Consider the following 9,456-nt stretch of genomic DNA (forward strand, 5'->3'; position numbering starts at 1 on the left):
TCGAGACACTAGATTCCCTGACAGAACCTAGTGATTTCCTAAGCCATAGGACAGCTCAGCTCAGCTGTCCAAGGCTGGGGCTGATACGGGCAGGAAGTTGTCATTTTAAGACAAGCATGGAACGACATGACTTCGACTGTTATTGGCTTACCCCAGAGTAGATGATGATAAATTTCATTCGTGGTTTAAGAACTGAGACGAAGCAGGATTTCTTTCCATTCCTGTAGATTTATTTTTGACGTAATATATCCACCTTAAAATGCAGTTTCACCGTCCATGTATTTGTCTGTATATATCTTTTCATTTCTCTCCTTATACATCTTATACAGTTGGCGTCTTTGCCTGTATTTCGCTTTTCCCTGTAGCAAACGAAAATATTTGGGTAAATTATGATAATATTCCACAACAACTTTATGACTCAATGCCTAGCAGTTATGTCCACCTGTGGTGGTTTCACGTGAACTCATCAAAGTTGACTAAATTTGCACAGCACAATACTCAGTTTGTTTTTTCATAGCTCAAGCAGCAAAATGGCAACCTCTGTATCCGTATCGTTTAATGGGCATAGCTATTTTAGGAGTATGTTGCGGTACCAAGTGAGGGAAGTAAAAGAAATGTCAAAAGTTTCATTTTTCTATGATTGAACAAGCGGAAATCCTTCCCCTATCACATCCCCATTTTGGGGGCCCTGCTACGATAAGGCTCGAATCTCGCTAAAGGTGGAGTTACACGTGCGTATGAGACGCGCATGGGACTATTTGCCTCTACAAGGCTTCACAGGTCGCCGGAAAAATAATACAAGTTGGACAAATACAGCCAGAGAACATGACAGTCGCAAACCGTACTCCTCGGACAGCTAACTCCTCTGGCATGTTGTGTTAATCTTTATATCTATTGTTTTTCCCGCGACCTGTGGAGCCTGTACATGTTAGAGACTAAGAATTCCATACGGACCTCAAACGGACTTGTATATATACACACGTGTGAATCCGGCTTTAACGAAGAGTCTTTCATTTCCCAATTTGGACATTTCGCGCCGACTTGTGAAACAGATGGGCTCTTATGGGGGTTTCACTTCAGTTCTTTCTTACTCTTGTTCTCGACACTGGGGCATTTCTGAATCCCTACCAACCAGGGATGTTCCATGGACAAACCATTTTAGTCCTGCACTTACTTATTCTGACTCGAGCATTCTCATAAGGGCTGATATAAGCAGTTGAACCTGAAGCTTTTTGGTTGGTTTTTTAAAGCATTGTAGTTTAAATAGCCAAATATCTTTGAAGACTGGACAATTCCAGCACCAGAGTTACCAAGCTAGGATTGATGTGTTCAAAAATTCGTATTTTCCCAGAACTATCGTAGAGTGGAACTTGTTATCACCAAGCACAGTAGGGGCATCTTCTCTGGATAGTTTTAAAGAACGCTTGCAGATAGATGTGCAAAAGTTAGGTGTGACGGATCGTTCAGTGTAATATAACAAGCTGCTGCCGCACCGCGTGCCTGCGAAGCTGGTGTGTTACGCCGAAGGGCGGTTATACCTGCTGTATAGATACAGATACATAATTCATAAAATTAATGTATATGTATCAAAATATTTGTAACATTTGCTCTTTCATACACACCAATAAATACACAACAGTCTCAACAACAACTGTCTTTAATACAATATGATCTTCTGTACAACAACTCTTCCAACAACCATAGATTTGTCCACATATGTGCGTTTAGTTTGCAAAACATGACAACAAAAATAAAAGATAAACATAAAGTTTCAAATATAAACAATAAATAAAAAGACAAAAAAACATCAACAACAACCAGAATGAGTATCACAAATGACTAATACCTAATACATTAAGTAAAAGTTTCTACAGCAAAATTTCTATCACAATATCTTTCTCTGAACTTCTACTTTTACTTCTTTTGTGAGAAAAATACTATTACACAAGTTGTCAAACTTCTTTGGCCTCAGTGTAAAATAAGAAACAAACAAAAACAACAAAACAACAATACTTTTCCTATTTACAACAAACATGATATTCATATTCACACTTTTATGCAACAACGAACATAAAAACAACCAACATAATATACAATACAGATCTTTTTGTTTTTCTTGAACAGTAAACAATAAATACAGTAAAATGCAACAAATATGTATAACCAACTCTATTACATCATATCACTTGGTTGAGATAATTTACAACACAACTAACAATATTCACTATATACATCTTCACAGTTGAAATATCAACTTAATGTTATATTTTCCAACACAAGAGATTTGATACCAATGTAGATATTTTACATTATCCACTATACATCTAACATGGCCTATTGTTCTACAATGTGCCAACATATGGGCAATAAATACACATCATCTGCAAGAGTTTCTCTCTACATATTGGTGAGTGTGTGTACATGTGTATCCTTCCAACACCACTAGTACTGTCAGTTTCTAGGAGTGAAAAATGACACTCCAATTTCCATATGTTTTCCACAATAATAAAAAGTTCGGATACACTGACCATAAATTGTAAACTCCTTGATTTAAAAGGAAATATTATGAATGAGTTGATAGCATTTATTAAGCACCTGAGCAGTGGAGGCAGAACTCCACCAAACATTAAGAAAACTTTGTATTGAAGCCTGAAGAAGACCAAAATTTGCCACAATTTGAGTTAGAACACTCAAAGTACAGTCAAGTCTGTTGATGTTAACAAGTCTTAGTGTGCACTTCCATTGCTTCGGACGAGCCCTAGCAGATGTTTGACAAAGCAATATTCTGAGCTTGAAGCATTCCTACACAAGTACAGGTAACATTCAACCTGGACTCGCCTGCATTTGCAGGTGGTATTTTTAGCCTCACATACAACCAAACTAGACTGTAAAAACAACACATGGCTATAAGCTAGCCATAGGGTATTGGCGTGTGGTGCCTAGGGAAGAATTCCAGGAGATGGGTTAGAGGTTAAGGGTTAGGAGTTAAGGTCAGGGGTTATAAGCCATGTAGGATATGGAAGTGGTGCCTAAATAGGAAGTTCAGGAGTTAGGTTAGAGGTTAATAGTTAGAGGTTATAAGCTAGCCATAGAGGACCTGGGAGTGGTGCCTATAGAGGAAGTCCAAGAGGTAAGGGTATAGGTTAAAAGTTAGGGGTTAAGGGTTAGGGGTTATAAGCTGAAGGACCAGGGAGTGGTGCTTAAGGTTAGAGGTCAAGGGTTAGGGGTTAAGGGTTAGAGGTTATAAGCTAGCTATGGACGACCTGGGCGTGGTGCCCAAAGAGGAGGTCCAGGAGTTGGCGAAGATGTCCCTGATGTCGGTGAGAAGCGTGAGACTCTCGCTGTTCCCGTCCTCGTCGCTGTCTGCGTTCCCTCGACACAAGTGGCCGCTCAGCGAGTACAGCATCTGGAGGGAGGGGGAAGGGAACGTGATAACAATCCAGTTTTGCTTAACGCTAGTTCACCCTTATCCGCGGGGTAACCTTTATCCGTTGTTTTTCAAAACAGGGTATTAGGCACATGAAGTCGTAGTGAAGGTGGTAGTTTAAACTGCAATGTACAGAAAATATTGCAATTTGAAACCAACGTCCGTCAACGTGATATCCCCAAATACCGTTATTAAACGCAACGGATATAGGTTACCCAATGAATAAAGGTGAACTAGCATTATATCCCTTCCCAGAATGCTGTCTGCAACCTCAAATTTAACATACTGTTAAAAGAATTGAAAAGAAAACAAAGAAAATTTAAACAAAAATGTGTGTTTTGTTATCTTTTCAGTCAGTCACACCAACACATTTTGTATGATATACCCAGTATGAAATATACCCAGTATAAGGTTACATACATCTGTTTTGATTTGCAGTGAGAGCGCAGTTTTTCTAAGACACTCAGGAGCTAATTCTTGTTCTTCGCCAACATTGACAAGGGGATGCAATAGTGAATCATAGGAGCCGATGCAACTTGATTGGAAGAGGCGTTTATTCCATGATGTTCACCCAAACACAGCCATGATGGAAGAGAGCGAAGAGGATCATGGGATCCCTGACAGTGATGTTACTAACTCAGTACATAACCCAGTGGTGCTTGCTTTATTAGCAGCGTAATCTCTATCCATTGTTTTCATTGTTATTACCATTTGTATTATTTTTAAATGCAGGGCATTTAGGGATATCAAGTCAAAGGACAGCATTTTCGAATTACTAGAGTAAGTTATTTTTAAAATATTGCACCGTCCATTGCCTTGATAGCCCTTATTTAAATCAACGAACATAGACTACCCAATGGATATATCAGAACTAGCATTACTCTTCCACTAATCGTGACAGAGAAGACAGAAGTTATGTACAGTATTCAAAGGTTCGTTGCACCAGAAAGGTCTGCAAGCTCTTTTCTAGAAGCACAACCAACAGTTGAGCACCAGTAGTACATACCTTGTCCATGTAGGTGGTGTCTGTGTGCCCCGCGTACCTGCTCAGTAGTTTTACTCTCCTACAGAGAAAGACATAAACAAAATAAACTCAAAGGTTTTTGACAAAATCTAAAAGTGAATGAAGAGACTTTCTTTCAAAACCCTTGCTTTATTCCCAATGTTTCAGTAACCGTCTGTAACCTTCCTCAGGGTAATTCTGACAGGTTCACATTGTACTGCAGCTACATTTAACAGTGGTTTTCAAGTACCGTCTACCGTCCTTGCCAAGCGGCTCTAGAGCTTTTGTGGTGACAGCGATACCGGTCATGATTTGCAATCCGCCGACCCGGGTTTGATCCCGGGTGTCGGCATGTTTGTTTCTTTCTGTTCTTGCACACCCCTTCGAATTCCTACATATAGGTATCGCTGTTTACAGATAGCCAGTCACAAACCTCAAGTATCAACACATAGCAGGAGTCGAGTGACATACTAACTGCGGAGAGTTGCCATGTCTCTAAATACATCTGCCAGTCTCTTGGCCTTGTCGAACAGTGAGTGAATGAGTGAGTGGGTGAGTGAGTGGGTGAGTGGGTGAGTGAGAGTGAGTGAGTGAATGAGTGAGTGGGTGGGTGGTTTGGTGGGTGTTTGGGTGGGTGGCTGATGTGTGAGTGGGTGAGTGAGTGAATGAGTGAGTGGGTGGGTGGTTTGGTGGGTGTTTGGGTGGGTGGCTGATGTGTGAGAGAGTGAGTGAGTGGGTGGGTGGTTTGGTGGGTGTTTGGGTGGGTGGCTGATGTGTGAGAGAGTGAGTGAGTGGGTGGGTGGTTTGGTGGGTGTTTGGGTGGGTGGCTGATGTGTGAGAGAGTGAGTGAATGAGTGAGTGGGTGAGTGAGTGCGTGAGTGGGTGAGTGAATGAGTGAGTGGGTGAGTGAGTGGGTGAGTGAGTGGGTGAGTGGGTGAGTGAGTGGGTGGGTGGGTGTGTGTGTGTGTGAGTGAGTGAGTGAGTGAGTGAGTGGGTGAGTGAGTGAGTGAGCATGAGTGAGTGAGTGAGTGAGTGAGTGAGTGAGTGAGTGAGCATGAGTGAGTGAGTGAGTGAGTGAGTGAGTGAGTGAGTGAGTGGGTGAGTGAGTGAGTGAGCATGAGTGAGTGAGTGAGTGAGTGAGTGAGTGAGTGAGTGAGTGAGTGAGTGAGTGAGCATGAGTGAGTGAGTGAGTAACTTACTGAGGAGAGTTGCCATGTAGTTCTGCCAGTCTCTTGGCCTTGTCGATGACCTCAGCAGGCCGGACGGCTGAACTGTCCACCACAAAGTCAAACTGGAACGGAATGTCTGCAACAGAAACAAGGCAATTAGAGATGGCCCACTTCATACCCTGTACACAATAGAGTGTTCCCACTCGGAGCTGATGGTACTAACTGTAGATTGTACTTACTGTATTTGCGGATGGTACTTACTGTATTTGTGGATGGTACTTACTGTATTTGCGGATGTGTTCCCACTTGGAGCTGATGGTACTTCCTGTATTTGTGGATGTGTTCCCACTCTGAGCTGATGGTACTTACTGTATTTGCGGATGGTACTTACTGTATTTGCGGATGGTACTTACTGTATTTGCGGATGGTACTTACTGTATTTGCGGATGGTACATACTGTATTTGCGGATGGTACTTACTGTATTTGTGGATGTGTTCCCACTCTGAGCTGATGGTACTTACTGTATTTGTGGATGTGTTCCCATTCTGAGCTGATGGTACTTACTGTATTTGCGGATGGTACTTACTGTATTTGCGGATGGTACTTACTGTATTTGCGGATGGTACTTACTGTATTTGCGGATGGTACTTACTGTATTTGTGGATGTGTTCCCACTCGGAGCTGATGGTACTTACTGTATTTGCGGATGGTACTTACTGTATTTGCGGATGGTACTTACTGTATTTGCGGATGGTACTTATTGTATTTGCGGATGTGTTCCCACTCGGAGCTGATGGTGAGGCACGTTACTCTGGACAGGGGGGAGATCCGTGTGCTGCTATAGGGGTTCACTATAATTCCAATAAAGGGAGACCCTCCCTGGGCAAACCACTCCTGATGGGTAAAAAGAAACAACATTTTTTACAAAGTTTCAACCTTACATAAGATATGTCTTTAATCATTTCATTTTTGTTTTGACATATCTTGTGAAGGTTTGAGTTGAATAAGAAGACTAATAGATTAAACATATTTTCATACTTCCCGGTAAAAAGGGTTTGCAACCTTAACACCTGTGTTCCTTCCACACTGGAAATGCTTAATTTAAAACCTTCCTTCCTTGTGTTTTTCTGTTTGCTTAATTTCTTTACAGATGTACAATCATGTTCTAGACCAACGACGTTCCGAAGATACATTTGTTCCTGTTTCCAAAACTGAATCATCTGCATAGTAACAGTAGTTAACCTTTATCTGCTGGGTAACCTATATCCGTTGCTTAAAAAATAGGGGCATAAGGGATCGAAGCATGGTAGTTTCAAACTGCAGTATTTTGAAAATATTGCAAGTTGAAATCACTATCCGTTGGCTTCATATCCCTTATGCCCTGTTTTTTCTAAACAACGGAAATAGGTGACCCCTCAGATAAAGGTGAACTAGCGTTATAATAATACTAGATTCAAAAACAACACACAAGACCTAAAAGTTCCCCGTACCTGGAACTTAGTCTGTGTCTCGATGTCCCTGACGGAGGGGTTGGGGGCAAAGGTCGGGTGAGAGTGGTACCAGCCCACCACAGAGTACCCAGCCTGGGACAGAGCCTCGCTGGCTTGTGTCTGGGACACTGGGAACAAGAGCAGCATTTAATGTACACATGTGTTTTATCCGAAAGAGCAAGTAACAGTCAAGACCATGACTGGCTTTTCTCACAATTTTTCGAAGGCATGTGCGGTTGTTTGGCATAATGGCAGGGTGTTTGGCTCAGAGGTTCTGGTTTCGAATCCTGTTATGTCATCAATCTTGTGCTCTTGAGAAAGGCACTTTACACGACTTCCCTCCCTAAACTCAGTTGTAAAAATGGGTTACTGCCTTTGGTCAGGGAGATAAAAGGGAGTGGGAGGAGAGGGTTGGGCTCTGCCCCCTATACTGTGCCCTAGATCAACTGCTGCTATGGCCTAAACACTCATGGGACTACCTATACCTTTTACTTTTTATATGTAGCTGTGGCACATGGACATAGTATCATCATCAGGAATGAATAAGAAAAATCCTACCTGGGTCCATCTCACACTGCATGCCTGTACTCAGGCTGTTACACGGCTCCGCAGAGGCCACCTAAAACACATGTATGCGACAGGCATTAAGCATGGTTACTGAAGCCACCCGAAATACATGTCTTTGCCACTAACCAGAGCAAAAATAAAACCTACTGTTGTTGCAATCTTGAAAATAGCAAACACAACAGTAATAGTGGCAATTCAGCACCAAGGACAGCTATAACATGCTGAAACTAAATGCAACTCCACTGGGTCCAGAAAACTACTAATTTTACAAAGAAATCTCCATTTCTTTATCATACCTGTTAGTTAAATGACAGAAAAGATAGGACACAACAGTAAGGGATGGTAGTTCAGCACTAAGGACAACTCTACCTTGCTGTAAACTCAAAACAAACCCACACACATGTAGAACTACAGTCTCTATTCAATACTATAAGGGAACTCTCTCTTGATCATTACTGAATCAATCAGCCGCGGGCATCAGGGGAGATGCATAGCTGCTGTAGACATGTCCCTCCAAGATGTTCTGTTTTCAGCCAGAGTTCTCCAGTCAGATCTGCTGACCCCTGTGGTGTCCAGCACATTGAAGACTTGGTCCTCCCATCTGCTCCTAGGACGGCCTCTGGGGCGCCTCCAAGTTGAATCTGGAACTGAGGTGATCAATTTGATCACTTCCTGGGTCGGTGTTGCTCTGGAGATGTGTCCCAGAAGGTTAAGCTGGTACTTGGTGATCTTCTGGCTGACCGGGATCTGGTTTGTTGTGTGGCGTACTACTTCGTTGGTGACATGGTCCTGCCAGCGGATGCCCTCGATGTTTCTAAGGCACTGTGAATCGAAGGAGTCCAGTTTCTGTTTCAGTGACTTGGTGAGAGTCCATGACTCGGCTCCATACAGGAGCACTGAAAGAACCAGAGTGTTGTACACCTTCAGCTTGGCCGTTCTGGAGAGATGTTTGCAGCGCCATACACGGCCAAGGCTGGCAAAGGCTGCAGAGGCGATTCCGAGTCTGCGCTTGACATCTTGGTCAGACATGCAGTCCTGCGTAATAACGCTGCCGAGATAGGTGAAGCATGAAACCACCTCTACTGACTCTCCATTGATCGGTGGACAGGTAGGTTGATCAAGAAAGTCACTGAGGGACTGCACCTTAGTCTTCAGCCAGCTGACTTCTAGACCCAGGTTTTGACTCTCCGCTGAAAAGATCTCCAGCGTGCTGACAAGGGCATCGAACAACTCTGCAAGCAGTGCCACGTCGTCGGCGTAATCCATGTCTGTGAATGTATGTTGACCGTACGTAACTCCACACATCCCTCGGCCAACAGTCCTGGACATTACATGGTCAATGGCGATGTTAAACAGCGTTGGAGCCAGGACACAACCTTGGCGTACGCCGCTGAGAAGTGTGAACCAGTCCGAGTAGTTTGTTCCTACTCGAACGCAGCTTGTAGTGTCAGTGTACAGTGCCTGGATAAGGCTAACGATCTTATCTGGAATGCCCCTGGCGCGCAGCAGCTTCCACAAAGATGGCCTGTGGACCGAGTCAAAGGCAGCTTTGAGATCTACATATGCGACAAACAGAGCCTTCCTGTACTCCCTCCTTTTCTCGGCGAGTAGTCTGAGGGCAAGGATCCTGTCGACTGTAGATCTACCTGGAGTAAAGCCACTTTGTTCGGGGCGCTGAGAGTTCACCAGAGGTTGCTTTATGCGGTTAAGAATCACCATACTGAAAACCTTGGCTGGGACTGGAAGGAGAGTGATGCCACGGTGGTTTTTGCATTCGTTTCTGCGACCTTTGTTTTTAT

The sequence above is a fragment of the Branchiostoma floridae genome, chromosome 15 (genome assembly GCF_000003815.2).
Source record: "Branchiostoma floridae strain S238N-H82 chromosome 15, Bfl_VNyyK, whole genome shotgun sequence".
Lineage (NCBI taxonomy): Eukaryota > Metazoa > Chordata > Leptocardii > Amphioxiformes > Branchiostomatidae > Branchiostoma > Branchiostoma floridae.